At 43.7% G+C, this 20,710-nt stretch overlaps 1 long non-coding RNA gene and 1 other non-coding gene across 2 annotated transcripts in view; both read right to left on the reverse strand.

The window, feature by feature from the left end:
• Nucleotides 1–114: 114 nt before the first annotated feature.
• Nucleotides 115–20,710, reverse strand: part of LOC149845172 (uncharacterized) — a 28,678-nt gene continuing 8,082 nt past the window's right edge. The window contains exons 2-4 of the long non-coding RNA XR_016430174.1: nt 446–696; nt 276–347; nt 115–200 (exon numbers count right to left, since the gene is read on the reverse strand). This is a non-coding gene — a long non-coding RNA (uncharacterized LOC149845172). The remainder of the gene's footprint in view (nt 201–275; nt 348–445; nt 697–20,710) is intronic.
• On the reverse strand, nt 7,385–7,457 carry TRNAK-UUU (transfer RNA lysine (anticodon UUU)). The gene has a single exon. It is a non-coding gene; the product is annotated as a tRNA-Lys (tRNA).

The following is a 20,710-nucleotide window of genomic DNA, read 5'->3' on the forward strand; positions in this document are numbered from 1 at the left end:
GACTGTCATAGAAGAATTCATGCAAAAGTAATAAATAAGTAATTTAAGAAAAATAATTAACTTAAACAGACAGATGCCTGCAAGATAAACTCACACAAACTCAACCACTAGAGTTGCATGCTACGCAAGCAGCATTCAGCTTCAATGTTGTCCACGTAGAAGTTAGAAAGACCCTCATTTGCTAATTCACAGGTTTAACCCTGGAACACGATGACAAGTCACAACCAAAACCAAGCCCTATGCATATAGTCAAGTAGATCAAGAATAGGCTTTACCACAGAAATTTTGCTCAAAGCAAAACCCATCTAACTTCAGTGGTTATGGTTGAACAAGGTGTTGGTAACACGCTGACAAAAGAAAACACATCAAGTGCATCCCATGTTAGAATCAGCATCACCTGTGCAAACAAGCTAGTGAAACATGCCTGCAGTCAGAACCAACTTACCTATGAAAGGGAATACATCCAACACTTCAAAATAAAGTTGCATCAGGTCTTTCGTGGTGTTCTTGTAATTACAGATGGCCATTAGGTACAATTGACAAAAGCGAGTAGGAGAAATCCACCAAGGACGAGAAACGACCAATCAAGAACCATGTGCAACGATAAAAGCCTATTCTGCAAACAGTTTGACCCAGAAAGCTGTTGTTCCATGTCTTTGTTAAAGTAGGAAAACTTCCAGCAGAAGAGAAGGCAACCTGAAAAGCCCATAGGAAAAGCATCAATATGTGATCATATATAAGCCATATTAAAGCTCAGATACAAAAAAGACCAACCAAAAACCTGCTTGTCAGAAGAACACAAAAAACAAAGAGAGCTTGGTTTATTGGAACTGTGGATACTGGATATACCCGTCTGCTGGCCATCAATAGCAACACCCAAACAGGCCAAGAATCGACGAGTAAAGATATGTTGACAGGTTTGCACGCATGTGCACATACACAAACATATATATATATAGAGAGAGAGAGCTGGCATGGAGAAGGATTTAAAATTTTAGCATGTATATGTATTGTAATGAAATATGCAGAAATACAAAACAAATGCCTCTAAGGAATTAAGTTACCATAAACACAAAGTGCACATGCACATACACAAGTCCAACTAAAGGGCAATCCAAAAGCACTACACAAACACTAAGTGCATACAAGACATAAAGGAATTAAAAGAACACAAGAACATAAAAAACATACATTTTATTGAGCATGAATGCTTAAGAGAGGCATTAGAAAATGAAAAAGGATAAAAGACCCTATTTATACACATACAAGAGAGAGGGAGACATCAATAGAGTTGTTAGACTGTTCCAGCAACTCTATGTTGACTAGTCAAAAAAGAACCCAACAAACTCTATTAATGTACCCCTAATAGGAACAGACTATTACAAGGACTTAAATGACCAAAATACCCCCGCTGGATATTTACTATTACATCATTATAAATAAAATATACATACATATATATATATATGAATATATATGTATATATGTACAATATGAACCATATATATATATATATATATATATATATATATATATATATATATATAAGAAGAGATGAGCTAGCGGATGAACGAAGAGCCCAAAGGAAAGTGCAAGGGGTTCCGCACCCTAATTACACAAGTCTAGTTATAAGGGAAGAGACTAGTCATTTTTTTGTTTTACAAAAAAAAACAATCATACTGATGAGCGCCTATTGTAAAACCCGAAAATTTTGATTATAAAATTGTCCAATTTTTTCAATTTGGGCCTAGATCCACATTACGGATCTAGGACCCATAAAGGGGGTAATTATGATTTATTTATTTGAAACCTTGATTTAATGATAATAATGAATAAATAAAATTTTTAAATTTTAAAAAATTTAATTTAATTCGAGGATACAGTGGATCCACTTGTGGATCCATTTTGACTTGGGCCGGGTTACGGGTCTCGGGTTCGGACCCGAGCCCCACCCCATATGTTCTGCCCTGTATAATGAAAAGGGCAACCCGATAAGGGTTGCCCGATTAAACCTAACCCAAAACAGAAAAGGGGGGCGCAGGAGCAGGGGGGTTACGCAGAGCGTAACGACCCCGCGCCCATCTCGGCAGAGAAGGGGGAGGCCTGGGGCCGATAAAGGAGGGGAGTGGAGAGGGGCTCTCGCCCTCTTCACTCAGCCCCATCTCTCTCTCCCTGTCTCTCTCTCTCCCTGTCTGTGTACGCGCACCGGAGAAAGGAGAGGTCGCCGAAAAAAAAAAATTTGTGGCAACCCACAGCCACCGCAGCTTCAGCAGGCACTCCTCTTCACGATAGCAGCCGTGAGTGGAGCTTTGGCCATCAGCCACCACCGAAGGCCACGGCAGCAGTGAGGTGCGCCAGCCACGATTGCAGCCTCCGATCACCGGAAAGATCGCCGGAAAACCAACGAAAAAGGTACGGTTCTTCTTCGAACCTGGGTGAGGAATCGAACAGGGGTTCGATTCCATACGTTGATTTGGGGGTTTTCTTGATAAACCCTAAATACCCAAATCAAATTGATTTGGGGGTTTTCTTAATATGCCCTAAATATTGAAATCGGAAAACAGAAATCGTATAGGTTTATGAAAACAGTAATCGTATATGCTTGAAAAAAAAAATGTGTTGTTTCATGTTGCAGGCCACTAGTGCATGGGTTGGAGGCGACAGGCCCAGCCGACCCAGTCGGCTGGGTGCTGTGTTAGCAGGGCCCCAGCCGACCCAGTCGGCTGGATGCTCTACATCTGGTGGGCCGGGCCATAGCAGGCCCAGCCGACCCAGTCGGCTGGGCGCTGGCCTGTGACTCGTATGAAAAAAAAAAACTGATTGTTTGCTAATTGGGAATTTAAATGAAAACTCTCTGGCCCGATCCATTCCTTTAGAAAGAAAGAAATTTTCTGTGCAAGTTAATGAGCCACCCTAGTTTTTGCTCATGTTTGAAGTCTGTACATTTGTTTGGCTTCTGCTCTTGCTGTTTCCATTTGTGGCATCAAGCCTCAGAAATCTATTTCAATTTTTGTCTTGCCATATCATACTGTGATGCGCCAAATTGAAGAACAGAATTAGTAGATACACATAGCCGACCTCCACTCTTTTGTACAGTCCCCCATCCATACTCGGCATATCATGTAAACAGTACATATTTGTATCATTAGTTCACTGAATTGTTGTTGTTGCAAGTTCTTATTGAAAGTTCGACGGTTTCAGTAATGTGTTCTAAGTTATCCATTTACAGAAGTATTGGTTATTCACACTGATAATTCAGGTTATTCATTAATGAAATCGTGAATGGGTTCATTAGTATTTTTCTGTTAGGCAATCTATTGGCATAAAATGAATAAAATGAAGCATGACTAACTAGTTATACTTGTTAGTAATCATTAATGGGTCAGTTGAATATCCTGGTTTATGTTAAATTTTGGTTTAGTCATGTTATGTTCTATGAATATGATTGAGTTTCATCAGTCTGTGTTTTGAAAGTTTATGTTGAATTGAGTTTTGGTTTGAGAATGTGCAATTTGATGAATTGAAGTAAATTGAGTTGTTCTAAAGTAGCTCATGTTGGTTCTTGAGTGGGGTTAAGCTCAAAGTTGGTAAGATGTAGCGTGGTATCATTGCAACATAACCTGAAAATTTTCAGTTGTGTATAATAGTGCTCAGGTTACACTGTTTAGGGAGGATGGATACATGAAACTGAAATTATACATATGGAATGTATCTTGCTTGTAGGTCTCTAGCTGGACATTATATTTCTGTCTAGAGTCCATGTGTTATTTCAAAGCTTGGGTATTGGATTGCATGGAAACACTTGTCGTGGAGGTTTATGTTTTCATTTGACTGTTATGATTATGGTACTCATGGGTGTGAGCATGATTCAGTTATTAATAATTCTTCTTGAACCTGTACGCTTGATTATTGTGTGCATTGGTACATGTACACTCACACACTTAAAGAAACCATGAATTTGGTTAAATATGTGATGTAGGTAACACACACATATTGAAAATGCATATGAATGAATTATGGCATGCGTATGTTTGGGTTTATATTTGCACGAATATATATATGCTTTTGGCATTTTGGCCAAGTGTTGTAAATGAGACACTACTTGGTTTTATTATGTGATGCACCGATGGCCTATGGGACCATCACCGGCCTGGAGAGTCGTGGGTTGGGTTTTCTTTTATATATGTTTTTAGATGCATCACTTAAACCACATAAGATGGTTTGCACTTTACTACACTGTTCTAGTGGTTTATACGGGCTGGAGTCCCGAATGGGTCCCCGCAAGGGAGGATGCGGGTTTTCACTTTTCTTTTGCATATGGTGTTGCAAACTTAAAGAATGAACTTTAAATAAAAATAATGAATAAGAACAGTGTAATATACTTTCTGGGATATCTCATCTGGAGTATGAGAATCTTGGATATCCGGTCTTGGGGAGACTGTGAGGATACAAAAACTCTGTGTGCGTTGTTGCCCCTGAACCCGATATTGAGGTTCTTCTCCTGGCCACGGTTTTAGGGAGAGCCCGCCACTTTACCCGGGAGTGGTGTGTTAGTCACAGCTGTGAGTTTATGGTACCAAGGAAGTGACACTTGTGGGCGTGGGGTGTCCCTTGTGTCCCCGACAGTAGATGTGGAGGTCTAATGTTCCGATGGATGGTGTTGTTTCCTGATATCGGTCGAGGGCTAAGTTGGAACCCAGTAATAAAATACAAATTGTGTGTTAAGCTACCCTGGGAACCTACTTGACCTCGGGGTTTGTACCCGTTTGGTGTATCCGCGGGCCACGGTAATTAAAAAGAGAAACTTAAAGATGTGTGCATCTAATAGGGCATGCATATGGAAAGATGAAACTTAAATGAAAGATAACAGAATAAATCATACATTGCACATAATCATGCATTTTTCTGTTATGCATTAGATCATGCATGTTTGGATCATTCTTGATATCATGACATCATTTGGTGGTAGCAAACGCTTTACTTTGTGAAATCATGCTGAAAGGTTTGGTTATTTAGTTATTGATATGTGACATTGCTTTACTGTTCTTGACTGGTAAGTATATGCAACTGTTGGTAGTTATAGATATTTAAATGTTGCAGATTTTATATCTGCACTCACTCAAATCACTGCATGAAATCTAATCCATGTTCTTTCTCTCACCTGGTTTCTTTAGAAGTAGTTGTGCTCAGAATTTCGGTTCTGACACCCTACTTTGTTGGTTTTTCACAGGAAATGGTGAACAGTGAAGTTGGACATGCATCTGGAGATGGATGAGTTATACTTGGGTTTGTCAGCTTCAGTAGAGGACATAATGGCTCTTTCTTTTGTCTTTCAGTTCTTTTAAATTCTGCAATTGTTACTTTACTTCAGTTGAAGAAAACCTTGTCTTTGAAATTTTCTTACTCATTAATAAAAGAGTTTTAGTTGGTTGATATGGATGATAATTGCAAATTCGTTTGTGGTGGAGGAAAGTGGAACTGTGAGGACCCCAGATCTCTGGGAAGGTTTCCGCAACTCTTAGAAAAAAAAAATATTCTGCATTTTAAAAGGGTCTGGATTGGGGTCGTTACACCTATCCTGTTGATTTCGCAGCTCCTTCTGTCCCTCAATCCTCTTTTGGGCATGCATGTCTTATAGTCTAGTGGAATCAGTCCCTTGCTTTCCTTCCCCGCTGTCAATCCCTTCGCCTTATTCGGGCAAGAAGTTCCTTAAGGGATATGCCTTTGAAATTGCAATTGGATGCTTCCTCAACAGCATCTGATTCTATAGCAACGGTTATTCACCATCAACCGCGGATAGGGTAAGAGCTGCTATTTACTCAACAACAGCTAGTCTTGCAGCGGCAACAGAAAGAGCTGGAAGGGGAAGGAGTCAACTGAGCATCTCAGCGGCGGGATTGAATACCCGGATTGAATCAGAGTTCACGCTGCCCGCCCTGAACAAATAGGAGGCGCGGGCCACAGGTCGCACATAAGCAGCCGCCGGGTCGCACGACAGAAGAACACCCAACAGACAGATGCACACTCCTCCATGTGAAATAGGAAGATTCATAGGAGCTTTTTGGTAGTCGTCGTGACCAACTGCCACCCGAAGTCGGCTCGTTGGTAAGGCGAGAGCTTCAAGCCCGATTTCTGGTGGCACACCCCCCCCCCCCCCCCCACAAGCACCACCCGACGAAGGGGTGACGGGGAAAGCTACAGGCCCAAAACCTTCGCCCCTTCTTTCGTCATGGGGGTGCCCTGGGCACCTCATCTTTTCATTTTGTCGTTGCTCATTCCCGTTAGGCCGAAGTGTTTGGCGTTTTCTTCTCTGCGCCCGCTCACGCTTCGCTGACCTATCGCGTCTAATGAAAGGTAGCAGCATCTCCTGAGTTTGAATGCTTTCTTAACTGGACGAATAGGAAGCTTGGCTGGTAGACTAACTAGTTATAGGATGGGATATTCTTCATTCAAGCATCTCAAAAGAGTAAACATCCATCATCTCTTCTTCGCTACGCCCTTGGGCTTGGGCTGACTATTGGTCCAAAAAGAAAGTCGTACAGTGATCACGGAACCATAGAAAATCAATAAGGGACTATTCCCACATGGCATCTCGAATCCAACTGCAGTTATTCCTATTCCATTCAATAGGACCGGAGTCGTGAAAAGAGCTAAAAGAAGATAAGATCCCACCAGAAAGGGCAGCTATTGACCAATGCCATACACCTTCGACCAAGCGACTTTCACGGGGCTTCTTCCTAAATATCAATTACCAATAGATCTCAGACTGATGCAAGGGTGGGCGTAGAGAGGAAGAGATGGGAGATGGCTAAAGGAAGAGAAGATTGGGCCTGAGTTCCATAGACAAAGATAGCATGAGATGTTCGCCTCTACTATACCAAAGAACACTAAGAAAAGGTGGTTGTTCGCCTTTAGATCGTCGGTAGCCATAGAGTTGGGTCAGCGGTAGGTTCATTAGATAGAGGTAGCATGGATGTTCGCCACTACTATAGCACTACTAGAGTGCCCGAATGTCTGGCTGCTATAGGTTTCCAAGGTACTAGCCTTAAGAAAGGCTTGGTCTATCACTACTACTATAGTGGTGCCATAGTGCCATGTGGGCTAACTAATGGCAAGGGCCGGAGATAGAGAGTGATGAAGGGGGAATTGCATTCATTAAGGAAGCAAAAAAGCATCGATCTATTTAAGGAAGGGATTCACCCTATCCACCAAGCGTTAACTGCTACACGAGAGTACAACTAACCTAAGCGGGAAGAGCATATTGAATTAACAGACAGGAATCAAATAAAACTATGGAATTCAAGGAAGGGAATTGCACAGGAATGCGTCACTCAACTTATTTTGCCTCCTGTTTTTTTTACTCCACAGAGTTGTCAAGTAGGTTTGGGTATAGCAGGACTTGAACCTGCGACCATTAGGTTAAAAGCCCAATGCTCTACCAACTGAGCTATACACCCACCGTTATATTGAGTTAGTAGTCAACAAGGATTGGTGCAGAAAAGAAAAGAGGGCGGCCCTAGCCGCCCTTTACCCCTATAGATATATCTTTCAACTGAGTTGGCACTTGATGAAATGAAAGTAGATGGAAGAGTTTAGCTTTTTTCTGCATGGCATGCAATAGGAAGAGAAAAAGCAAGGAAACCCCCGGTAATTGTAAGCTCCACCCCTGTATGTATATTTCCTCCTTTCAAACTAGCTTGCCCCTTAGACAAAGGATGAACTTGGGCTACGAAAGCTTATTTTTACTAGCTCACAGGCTTGACTTGCTTGCAGGAACTGCTGATATCCTGTCTTAAACAAGGAAGAGGTCCCTCCTGTTAGAAAGGAGCCTTCGATCTTCCACGCTTACCTGCAACAGAGAAAGAGAGAGAGAGAAGAGAGAGAGAGAGGAGGGAGAGTGATTTCAGAGAAAGGGGTTTTGTCGATCATCGACTTACCCTTTCATTCTATTAAATACATTAAGTAAAATAAACCTAGGGTACAGAAATACCCCTTTAACGTGATAATTTACATTTACACCAATTGGGTCTGGACCCGATCCAATATATAAATGGATCGGGTCAGACATATGATGACATCTTTTCAGCCTCCCTCAAGTTGTGCATGGTGCTGAACCATGTACAACTTACTTTTCAGACACCAAAATTTGTCCTTCGTCAACCCTTTAGTGAGAATGTCAGCAACTTGTTCTTCAGTTGGCACATACATAGGCTCAATATCTTTATCTTCAACCTTTTTTTCTAATAAAATGTTGATCTATTTCAATGTGCTTTGCTCGACTATGATGAATGGGATTGAAGGACATGTTGATGGCACTTTGATTGTCACACAGCAACAGTGACCGAGCAATCGGTTCTCCCATTTCTGTCAGGAGATGTCTTATCCATGTAGCCTCGGCCGTGACAGTGGCCATGGATCTGTATTCAGCCTCAGTGCTCGATCTAGCAACCGCTTTTTGTTTTCTACTGCTACAGGATACCAAGTTTGGCCCAATGAAGCTGCAATAACCGGATACTGATCGTCGTTCGTCTGGATCACCCGCCCAATCAGCATCAGCATAAGTGATGATCTCATGGCCCCCGCCTGGATCTAATTCCCTTTTCTTGTATACCAGCCCATCACCAATTGTACCCTTCAGGTAACGAAGTATACGTTTGACTGCCTCCATATGTGACATACGAGGTTCATGCATAAACTGGGATACCTGATTAACCGAATATACTATATCAGGTCTAGTAAAAGTCAGGTATTGCAACATGCCAACTAAGCTGCGATAGTTAGTGGGATCCTCATATATGTCCCCGTCTTTTGAACTCAGTTTCTGATGAATGACACTTGGAGTTGTCAATGGCTTACAATCTGGCATGCCTGCTCTGCTGAGAATGTCCAACGTGTATTTGTGCTGAGTAAGGGTGAGAGTATCATTTCTTTTATCAACTTCTACCCCAAGAAAATATCACAGCTCTCCCAAATCTTTCATCTTAAATCTCTGATTTAACAACGCCTTCACCTGCTCAATGTGACTTTTACAGTTCCCTGTGATGATGATGTCATCTACATATATTAATAGGAAAGTAGTGACTCCTTGTAGATTGTAAATAAATAATGAGTGATCCGGAAGGGACCGAGAGAATCCATGCCGTTGTATCTCTAGAGAAAAACTGTCGAACCAGGAACGAGAGGCTTGTTTCAAACCATAGAGTGCTCTCTTTAACTTGCATACATATTCTTTGGCTTCTCGTTCTGCATATCCAGTGGGTTGTTCCATGTAAACTTCTTCTTTTAAATCCCCATGCAGAAAAGCATTTTTTACATCCAGCTGGCTCAATGGCCAACCATATTTAATAGCTAGACCCAATAGCCTTGTACCTTTCAATGCTCCCGTCTGGTTTATACTTTATCTTGTACACCCATTTTGACCCAACAACATTTCTGTTTAGTGGCCTGGGTACAATCTCCCATGTTCCACATTCATGTAAAGCTTCCATTTCTTCATTCATTGCTTCAACCCATCTTCTAGAGCTCGCAGCTTGATAAAACATGAGGGGCTCTTCCTCTTTACTTATGGATGTCAAGAACAACTGAAAATCCAATGAAAATTTTTTATAACTTATCCACCTGTCAAGTGGATGTCGAATCCTTGAGGATCTTCTGATATCCATTGTCTGTGAAGATGAATCCGTACTCGTACGCGGGGGGAATGAGGGCTCTTTTTCTCGCCGGGTGTACACAATACCTTTATACCTTGCTGGCTCCAAGACATGTGGAACAGTTTCTTCCGTTTGATTTTCATTTGCTGATTCCTCATGTGTCTCCTTCTGACTACAATTTTCTGGACAGTCTAATCTATCATTGGAAAAATGTTCTGAATTTAACCATGGATAGTATACCTCAATGCTGGGGCTTGAGTTATCAGCATGAAGGGTTGAATTAGCATCCTGAGCATCAAAGTTCATCTCATCGAAAATTACATTCCTTGATATCTTGACACGCTTAGTTAGAGGATCATAGCACCTGTACCCTTTGTAGTCTTCTGCATATCCTATGAACCTGCATTTTAAGGCTTTATCTTGGAACTTGTGTCTGAGTGAGCTGTCAATGTGAACATAGCAAACAGACCCAAACACACGTAATGCATGGTAATCAGGTTGTATGCCAAAAAGAGAGAAATATGGTGACTTATTTTCTAAGATACTCATGGGCAATCGATTTATCACATGGACTGTGGAGTGAAAAGCCTCAGTCCATAATGATACAGGAAGATTGCTCCCTGATACAGGAAGATTGCTCCCGTGCATCATGTTCATTGCAGTCTATAATATGTCGATGCTTCCTTTCAGCAATCCCATTTTGTTGAGGTGTATGCGGGCAAGACACTCTTCTCTTTATCCCATTATGTTGAAGGAAAACAACAAAGTCATTCGAGGAGAATTCACCTCCTCCATCACACTGGAAATTGAGGATGTTGGTAGAGAAATGATTTTGAACAAAAGAATGAAATCTTTGGAACAATCCAAAAACTTCTTATTTGTGCTTCATAAAAAATATCCAAGTATAACGTGAGTAACTATCAATGAAAATAAGATAGTATTTACTGTCAGAAAGAGAAGTAATTGGGGCAGGACCCCAGACATCTGAACAAATGACCTCAAATGGCCTTGAAGCTCTTTTATTGATGGAAGCAAAAGGTAAGACATGACTCTTACATAAAAGACAACTAGAACACTTTGTATCAACGACCTCTGAACTCAGACTGGACTTAGGAATAAAATTATTCAAGACAAGTTTTTCAATAAAATGACGACCACAATGGCCAAGACGACTATGCCAAAGTCTTGGCTTATTACATTCAGAAATATTGAATATAAAACCAGAATCAACAAATTGACGTTGGTGAGGCTTCAAGGATGAATAGCCGGAATGAATGGAGGAAGGATCTTCTTGAAAGATATACATGTTGCCCCATCGTTTTCCTTCAGCGAATGTCTTCCTCGTGTGAAGATCCTTGACATAAACAGAAGAGGGAGTAAATTCAACTGAAGCATTGGCATCATCAACAAGTTTTGAGACAGAAACAATGTTCTTTTGAATATTAGGTGCATGGATGACACTTGGAAGTTTAAGAGAAGACTTTGACATTGGTATAATGGCATTTCCAGTGTGTGAGATTGAGTGATGAGATCCATCTCCTGTGACTATGCTATTCTTACCAACATAAGGTGTAAGAGTCAAGAGTTTACCTGCATCACCTATGACATGAGTAGCTGCTCCAGAGTCGACATACCAAATAACTTTGTCATTTTGCTTCATATTCAATCCTGCCAAGGCTGCCAACAGCAACTCCTTTACTTCTCCATCCTTCCTAGCCTCTGCTTGTGGAGCTTTCCCTTTGTTTTGAGGATTAAACCAACAATTTGCTTTAATGTGTCCTTTCTTGTTGCATAGAAAACAAGTGGGAATGGGTCTTTGTCCTTGTATATTTGGTGTCGGAAGTATGCCACGACCTCCATAGGTGTTTCTCCCTTGGCCTCCTTTTCCTCGAAAAGAGCTTCCTCGTCCTCGGCCATAACTCATTCCCATAGCCAGCACATTTTGTGTTCCTGAATTCCCATGAGAATCTTCAGAAGATCCTTTCAGAGTCATCTCATATTGCAATAGTTTCGCACGAAGATCTTCAAACTTTGGAAGTTCTGGTAAACATAATAAGGTAGTCGTCATAACATGATAGTCTGACCCCAACCCACTCAAGGTTTGTTGTACTTTATCCTTTTCACTGACAAGACACCCAACAACAGCCAGCTGGTCCGTGATGCCTTTCATTTTGTTCAAGTATTCCATAACAGACATGGAATCTTTCTTCAGCATTTGAAATTCACGCTTAAGATACATAATTCTTGCCTCAGAAATTTGTGAATACGTCTAAACTAACTCATCCCACAGTTCCTTGGCCGTACAATCATCAGGAAGAGCAATAAGGACTTCCTGTGAGAGAGTTGAAGTGATGTAGGCCACTAACGATTGATCCCTCTTCATCCAAGCAACATATTCTGGGTTCTTGTGAAGAACAACAGATTGTTCTCCTTTATCGTCCGCCTTTTCTTGTGAGAGGAATTCTGGAGGTGGTGGAACAGATCCATCTAGATGGCTGGAGAGGTCCTGACTTTTTATAAATGGAATGATCTGTCTTTTCCAGGTTAAGAAATTGGAGTTATTCAATTTCTCAGAGACTAGCTGACCAAGAAAGCTTGAGGACAGACATGACTGTCCATAAGAGGAATCCATTCACAGCAGAGGACTCGGCTAACAGGGTTTTAGGGATATCACAGTCAAGGTCTCGACTGACAGGGCACTCGGCTGACACTTAGGTATAGATCAATAGAAATGGAAATCACGCACAGCAGTTCAGAGATACAGCAGTTCTCACGCACAGCAGTTCAGAGATACAGCAGTTCCAGAACCCACGAAAAAACAACAGTTTTAGAATCACGCACAGCAGTTCCAACATGGGAGATACATCAGTTCAGTTTTAGAATCACGCACAGCAGTTCCAGAACCCACGAAAACAGCAATTTCAGAATCACGAACTCAGAAATATTTTCACACAGCAGTAATACTTCCAGAACCCACGAAATAACAAATTCAGAATCACGAAATCAGAGATATATTTTTCAGAATCACGAACACACCGTGAATGTTCCCAGAAAGGGTCGATACAGAATCACGAACTTACCGTGAATATCTCCAGAAAGGGTCGATTTAGATTTAGAATCACGAACTCACCGTGAAAAGATGTCAGAAAAAATCGACTGTCACCGTGAAAAGAGAGAAAATCGACTGTCACGGTGAAAACTCCACCGTGAAATCGAGAAAAAACTCCACCGTGAAATCGAGCCACCGTGAAATCGAACAAAAATCGACTGTCACAATCAACTGTCACCGTGAAACAGTCACTTTTACCAAAGAGAAACAGTCTTTTACCAAAGAATCGACTGTCACCGTGAAATCGAGCCACCGTGTAACAGTCGCCGTGAAATCAAGCCACCGTGAAACGAAGGCAGCTCTTCACGCACAATCGTCATGCTGCTCTGATACCACGTTAGAAAGGAGCCTTCGATCTTCCACGCTTACCTGCAACAGAGAAAGAGAGAGAGAGAAGAGGGAGAGAGAGGAGGGAGAGTGATTTCAGAGAAAGGGGTTTTGTCGATCATCGACTTACCCTTTCATTCTATTAAATACATTAAATAAAATAAACCTAGGGTACAGAAATACTCCTTTAACGTGATAATTTACATTTACACCAATTGGGTCTGGACCCGATCCAATATATAAATGGATCGGGTCAGACATATGATGACATCTTTTCACACCATATTTCATGTTTAGTGAGCATGCCAAGAGTTTGACTGGTTCGAGACCAGGATAGGCCAGTACCTACCATCGTGTACGGATCTCGGGTGTCCACCAGGTCGTCTGGGTTGTAGCATTGAAGGAGGGGGAAAGAGGCGGATATTTGCCATAGGTAACTACGTGAATCAGTGGTTGCTAAGACCAGTCCATGATTGGTTGATGTTGGTCCTCAGGAGGTTGCCGATGGATGGTACCTTCGAGCAAATCAGACCGTTGGATCGCTTAGTATGCATATATATACACAACTTAATATGTATACATGTTGACGGACATGAATGTGCACAGAAAGCACGAAGAGGTGAAACATCTGAGTCCCTTGGTATATTAAATTGACCACTACAACCTGAAACGTATCCACTCTGTGTCACGAAACCAGGGGCAATCCAAATAGTACTTAAATATACATACAACAAATACCTAGTCCTAATGATGCTTAACGACCTAAATCTTCATCATAACAAAATTCGCCAATCTGGCGACAATGATTGAAACCATTGCTTCTGGGTTCTCCACTTTCAGTAGCAAAATAACCCATGTATCCCTTGCTCATTGTTTCTCCATATACACTGTAAAACCCACGTAAAAAAAATATTTACCGGACCCGGGTCGGGTCCCGACCCAGGCCCACCCTAGTTAGGGTTTTAAAAACCCGACACAGGGGAGGATTTGTTTAAAAACAAACCCTTTCCCCTGTATGCCGCAACCCCCCCCCACCCCACTCGTGTCGCTCCACCCCCCCTTCGAAAGGATAAGGGAAACCCTTTTAGGGTTTCCCCGAAGATCGCCCTCCCCCTAAGTCTTTAAGAGAAGGGTAGGAGGGGAGGGGAGGCACACCTCCCTTCTCTCCTCCTCCTCCTCCTCTCCTCCCGACGTCTCTCTTTCTCTCATTTGCGATTTCCAGCAAGCCCCGACGCTGCTGCCTCCTTTTTTCCAATCGCCGCCACCGACGACCTCGCCAGGGAGCTGACATCGACGACGGCGCCCCCCCTTCCAGGTACGCCCTCTATCTCCTCAATCTTCTCCTCCCCCGCCTTTTGATCCTCTTCCCGCTCCCTCTGCATCAATCGGAGGCCCGACAGGTGGCCTACGGGGCCCTGTCGTCTCCCCCTCTCTCTCGAGGTTGTCGGAGCCAGCAGGGGGCCAGTCACCCCTGCGGCACCCCCCTCCTCTCCTTTGGGCTATTGGACGACCGACGGGAGGTCGGGCGTCCCCTGTCTCACTCTCCTCCCTCTTTTCCCTCTCCTTGAGGGCTTGCCGAGAGGCTGACAGACGACATATTGCCTGTGTTGTGCCCTCCTATTCCCTCTATGCCAACCTGAAGGGTGGCAGGGGACCGACACCCCCCTGTCGCACCTTCCCCCTTGTTTCGCCACTGTTTCGTCAAGCAGGGGCCGAGGCCCCTTCCAGTTGCCGTTTTGTCTGGTAGGGACTGAGGCCCCTGCCATTCATTGTTTTGCAGGGGTCGAGGCCCCTGTCATCCAGTATTGTCAGGCAGGGACCCAAGTCCCTGCCATTTGTTGTTTTCGTGAGGCAGGGACCTCGGCCTCTGCCATTGGCTGTTTTGTCAGGCAGGGGCCAAGGCCCCTGCCATTTATTTCTTTCGTTAGGCAGGGGCCTAGGCCCCTACCGTTTGTTGTTTTGGCAGGCAAGGGATGAGACCCCTGTCGTTCGTTGTTTTGGCCGACAGGGGCCACGGCCCCTGCCATTCGTTGCTTTGTCTAGAGAGGGTTGAGGCCCCTGCCATCCGCTGTCCTGTCCGACAGGGGCCGAGGCCTTGTCATTCGTTGTTAGGTCAGACAGGGGCCGATACCCCTGCCACTCGTTTGATTCCGCCGGCAGGGCAGGTCTTACCACTGGCCTTCTGTTTTTTTTGACAACTACGTCATAATAACTCTCACACTCTTGCATATTTACGCAACAGGTCTCGTTCGTGCTCCGCGGCCCGACCCTCGTATTATCCTCACGCGTAGGCTTACGCAGCTACACAACATTTCGAGGTAGGGTAAAGTCGCACAAAGGGCAATAAATGAACCTATTTAAGTTAAAATAATTAAGATGCCCATGCTAGACATGCTTAGAGTTATATTGCTTCTGCATTGCGTATTTTCTTGTTTGCATGCTCATGGGTCGAGGTACAATTCCATTCTTCGATCATTATTTTGCATAGTTGCTTATGAGTTTGAGGTGTGCTTTCGTACTTCGTGCAATACTTATGCACTTGTTTGCTTGCATATATTTTTGCCTGCACGTTTCCTTTGAGTGAGGTACGACTTCGTGTCTCATGTATTACTTATGACCTTATGTGTTTGCCTATCTAAGTGGTCAAGGTATGGTTTTGGTACCTCGTGTGTTACTTATGTGCTTTTCGCTCGATGTGCGGCATCGCAAGTCGAGAGTTGCTTGTCGTCATGTTATAACCTGCATATGCTCACACTCATGGTAAATATGTACTTACATAAATGTAGTCTTGTGCCTAACCTGATTTCAGTTGTTTTCAAAACATTAGAAGTTGCGCTTGTGCGGTATAATTCATTTAAAGAGGATTTCCTTCTGCAAACCCAGTGCTCTTCAAAATGCACAACTTTTGCAAAGTTAAGTTTTAAGTCCTGTCGGATTGTGAAGTCACATTTGGGCTCTCCCAGGTCCACACACTTGGGAGAAATATTTTATAACCCCGATTCGAGTTGCGACCCAATTCGAATAACCCCGATCAGGGGCATGAGCCTATGAATGAGTGGGGTTCTGTTGAAGGACCCATTCTTCATTTATCAATCTAGTGTCGCATGTCGATACTAAGATAAATTTTGGATGCAAGATTGATAGTGTTGTGCTTTGCGTGAATGACTTAATGTGGCATTATGACTTTTAAGGATGAATGGTGCCAAATGAGCACTCCTATATTCTTTGGATCGTTATGAAGTTGTGTGTTGGGTGTTCTTTTTGAGAAGCCCACACACCTCCCTTGTTCAGTATAGCGTATTTTTAGACATGCACAACATGTTAAGTACTTTATTGATCGGACGAGAGATCCGAGACGACCTTGCATCATGAAATATGCAAAATATTGTTGAAGTGAATTCAAGACTTATCTTGCCAAACTGTGTTGTATTGATTCTTTTGTAGATAATATCTGTTGGGGTTTCTTTTGTGGAACCATTTCCCTTTCATCGTAGTCGTACTTTTGACAAGTACGACCGTACTTTTTGACAAGTACGTCTTCTTACGTTGCGATGATTGGATGAGTAGGTTGTGGCAACCTCGACGAGTGCAAATAACAAAATGCTAAGATCACCTAAATAGGTGATGATTCCGCCTTCACCGGTAAGATACTCGAGTTTGGTCGAAAGACCAGAGTATATAGAATGTGTCTTCAGTTAATTAACCCTGATGTACTCATTCGAACCGCTGACTCCTATCTGAAGAGAGGATGGGAGGGTACAAAAACTTCGATGGACAAGCCATTAATGACAGTTACGAGCAAAAGACTCGGCTTCCCCAATCATCGGAGTTAGGGGAAGGGGACTACCATAATTATCCTAGGTGGTAGCTCTCCATGTTCGGGATGCATCCATTGTTTATGTTGCTTGGGGGATTTCTCTCTTGGTCACCCACCGTCCCCTTAGGTGCGGACTCAGTCAGCTATTCGGGTTATCATAAAATACATAGCATAATTGTAAAAACCAGTTTAAAAAAAAATAAAAATTAAAAAAAGAGCGGACCCGGGTCGGGTCCAGACCCGACCCGGATCCAACCCGTGCCAGCCCCTCGAAAATCCTTTTCAGAGGGGCTGGCAGCCCGCAGGGGGAGGGGAGCCTCCGGCGACACAGGGGGCGGGCCATGTGTGCGCCCCCTCCCTATCAAAAGGCGAGAGGGGAAGGCTTACGAGCCTCCCCCAACTCTCTCTCTCATCTCTCGTCTGTCTCCCCTCTGCTCTCTCTTCCCCCGACTCCATCTCTCTCTCTCTTTGCCGACGCCGACCAACCCCCCTTCACGGCGCCACCCTTCCCGGCGAACCCCCCTTCACGGCGCCACCCTCCCCGGCGAACCCCCCTTCACGGCAGCCCAGGTAACCCCCTCCTCCCTCTCTGTGTCTCCCTCTCGATAGCGGCAGGCAGGGGCCAAGGGCCCCTGCGACTCCTCCCCCCCCCCCCCCCCCTCTGCTTACCTTTTCGGCAAGGGGCCTTCGGCCCCTGCCCCCCCCCCCCCCTCCTTCTGTTCACCTTCCGGCAGGGGCCATCGGCCCCTGCCCCTCTTTTTAGTCCCGCAGGGGCCAATGGCCCCTGCCCCCCCCCCTTTTGTTTTTCCCTTTCCACGTAGGGGCCGATGGCCCCTACCCTCTTCCTTAAGAGAGGAGGTAGGAGCCAAAGGCTCCTACCTCACCCCTCGGAAACAAAGCAGGGGCCATTTGGCCCCTGCCCCTCTTTTAACCGACAAGGGCCAGAGGCCCTTGTCTCTTTTTCTGGCGAGCAAGGGCTCGGCAGGGGCCTTTGGCCCCTGCACTCTCCCCCTATGCATTCCCTTGGCAGGGGCCTTCGGCCCCTGCCCCTTTCTTTTAAGAAGACTGGCAGGAGCCGAAGGCTCCTGCCCCTCCTTTTAAAAAACCCAGCAAGGGCCTCGAAGGCCCTTGCCCCTCCTTTTGAAGACTTAGCAGGGGCCAAAGGCCCCTGCCCATCTTACTATTATCACGGCAGGGGCCGATGGCCCCTGCACCCATCTCCTTTAAATGGCATGGGTCATTGGACCCTACCCCGTTCTCTTTCGTAACGGTAGGGGCCGATGACCCCTGCATTGAGTTGCGGAGAAACCGAGCTTTCTCCCTACCTATATTCATTTTATACATGCTAAACTACGTACTTTTGCAGTGTTACGCAACGGAGCCCGTTCGCGCCCCGCGAACTAAACCGACGATCACTTACGTTCGTAGACGGCTTCATTCTCGCAATACTCCAAGGTAGGAGAAGTTGCACAAGGACTTAAATAATTAAATCAAGCTTAAATAATTGATAATCGAAAAGACTTAATGATATATTTATATACTTATATGTATATAAGTACACTTTTAAATCAAGGACGCGGTTTCGCGATCCTTGTCCTTTGCTTTCGCATTTCAGTTTGTCGTCGCGCTTTGCGCCCAGGCTTTTACTTTCGTATTTACTGCTTATTGTCTTTTAATTCAAGGACGCGGTTTCGCGGTCTTTGTCCTTTGCTTACACACTTTCTGTTTCTGTTGCCGTCGCGCTTTGTGCCCAGGCTTTTGCTTTCATAGTTACTACTTACTGTCTTTTAATTCAAGGACGCGGTTTCGCGATCCTTGTCCCTTACTTTCGCAGTTCCTGTTTGCCGTCGCGCTTCCCGCCCAGGCACTTCCTTTTCGCATTATTATCTTTTGTTTCTTTTCCTTGCCATAGACTCAGTGTATTCGAGAGGAATACCTATTCCTCTTTCCACCCGATATGTTTTGGGAAAACCCTTGATCTGGGGCAAGACCAAGTTGTTGGGTGATAGGTTCCTTTGTGAAACTCATTTACCAAAACCAGTGTCGTGACTTACATAACACCCAGACACTGCGTCATCGGATGTCAGATTCGAGAAAATCACATGCCTTATGTTGGCAAGATTGTGTGTGGTTTCGAAAGATTTGATATGTTAAAATAGTTTTTAAAAACATTATATCTTTGCGAAACACACTCCCGAGGCTCCTATTAAGGACCTGTATCCCTTTTCTCGTAAGTGTACTTCTTAAACATGCGAGACATGTTAGTACTACGACGATTGGATGAGAGAGTCTTATGACCTCGATTAATGCTTAGTGCAGGTTGTTGAAAACACATATAAGAGTGGGATCGCCTTCATAGGCAAGATGCTCGTTTCGGTCTAATGGACCAGAGCATGAAGAATGAGGCAACGGCTAAGAAACCCTGTCGCGCTCAATTCAACCTTGCTTCGTCAAGAGAGAGGACGAAGGGTACCAACTCCGATGGACAGTCCATTTATGGCTTTCAAAAAGGGCAAAAGACCTGTTTTTCCCCAGTCATCGGAGGTTAGGGGGAGGGATAGGGGCTACATAAGTTAGCCTAACACTTCTGCAGAAGTTGGATGCATCCCTATCAGGCCTTGGGGACTTACTCTCTCGACCATCGGTCATCTCCATAGGAATAGGATTCAGTCAGACAACCGAGGTATATTAAAATACTTAACATAATGAACACTCGGCTTGGACTCGACCGTCTCGACTCACGTGCCATGTATGTACCCGCATGGCCGGTTATCAAGTAATAACTAAAATGAGCATGCACACCCTTTTCAGTTTGTTGTACTTAGCTTATTCCTCCAGTCTATCTGTTTAGTTTGCTCGTTACTACCTACTGCATAAATTATCTATGCCTAATTTAGTTCTTTCTGTCTTTGTACTCTCCTGCTAGTTTTTCGCAAAACTAACCCATCTCATGGGTACAGGTGACGATTAGGTGCATCAGGCGATGGCGCGACTGCGAGATGATTTAAGGATCCACTGTTTCTGCTCGTAGTGTTTCTCCTGGACATTTTTGGTTTTTGATACGGTTTTTCCTTGAGGAAACCCAAATTTTGTACAAACTTGATACTCTCTTTAAATAGAAGGAATGGTTTCCTAAGTATTATTGCAGATCGTCCATGGTAAATCTTTGTTTTCTCGCTAACGTGCCCAAGGTTGTCAAACCTGTCCTTTTTCTTTTAAAAGAAATCGTTTCCGCTGATTTAGAAATAAACTCTGTAAAGAAAAGGAATTTTCCAACTATTTCAAGGAATTTATAAGGTTCGAAATTTTGGGGCGTTACAATAATAAACCCCCGGATCAATTTAGGTTGTTTCTAGAGTCGTGCCTTGTGCGTACCCACTTGGCCAGTTAATATCGAAACATAATTTAAATCCGATCACACAATTTGTTGAGTTATGCGCGTATGAAAGTTATAATGTACAACAGGTTCAATACTTATGGAATTGTGTGTGTGGTTAATGAAACATTGTATTTTGCTAGTTAAATTTCTTATGCAGTTCTTTGCTTGTAATAGTTAGCCTACTTGTGTCAGTAAAATGCTTGTAATAATTTTAGCATTGTGCTCATGATAGTTTGCTTCATGACTCTGCTGAAAACAAATTGCTATTTAATTGTCTGCCTACTTGACATATTAAATTATTCTGCTTAATTATGTTCTATATTGTCTTTTCTGTGCACCTACCAGTTTTTAATAAAACTGACCCATTTTATGGGCAGGTAATGGATAGGTAATACAGTCTGCGATGGCACGATGGCGTGATGAGATCA

The sequence above is a fragment of the Nuphar pumila genome, chromosome 2, assembly GCF_984573655.1.
Source record: "Nuphar pumila chromosome 2, dmNupPumi1.hap1.1, whole genome shotgun sequence".
Classification (NCBI taxonomy): Eukaryota; Viridiplantae; Streptophyta; class Magnoliopsida; order Nymphaeales; family Nymphaeaceae; genus Nuphar; species Nuphar pumila.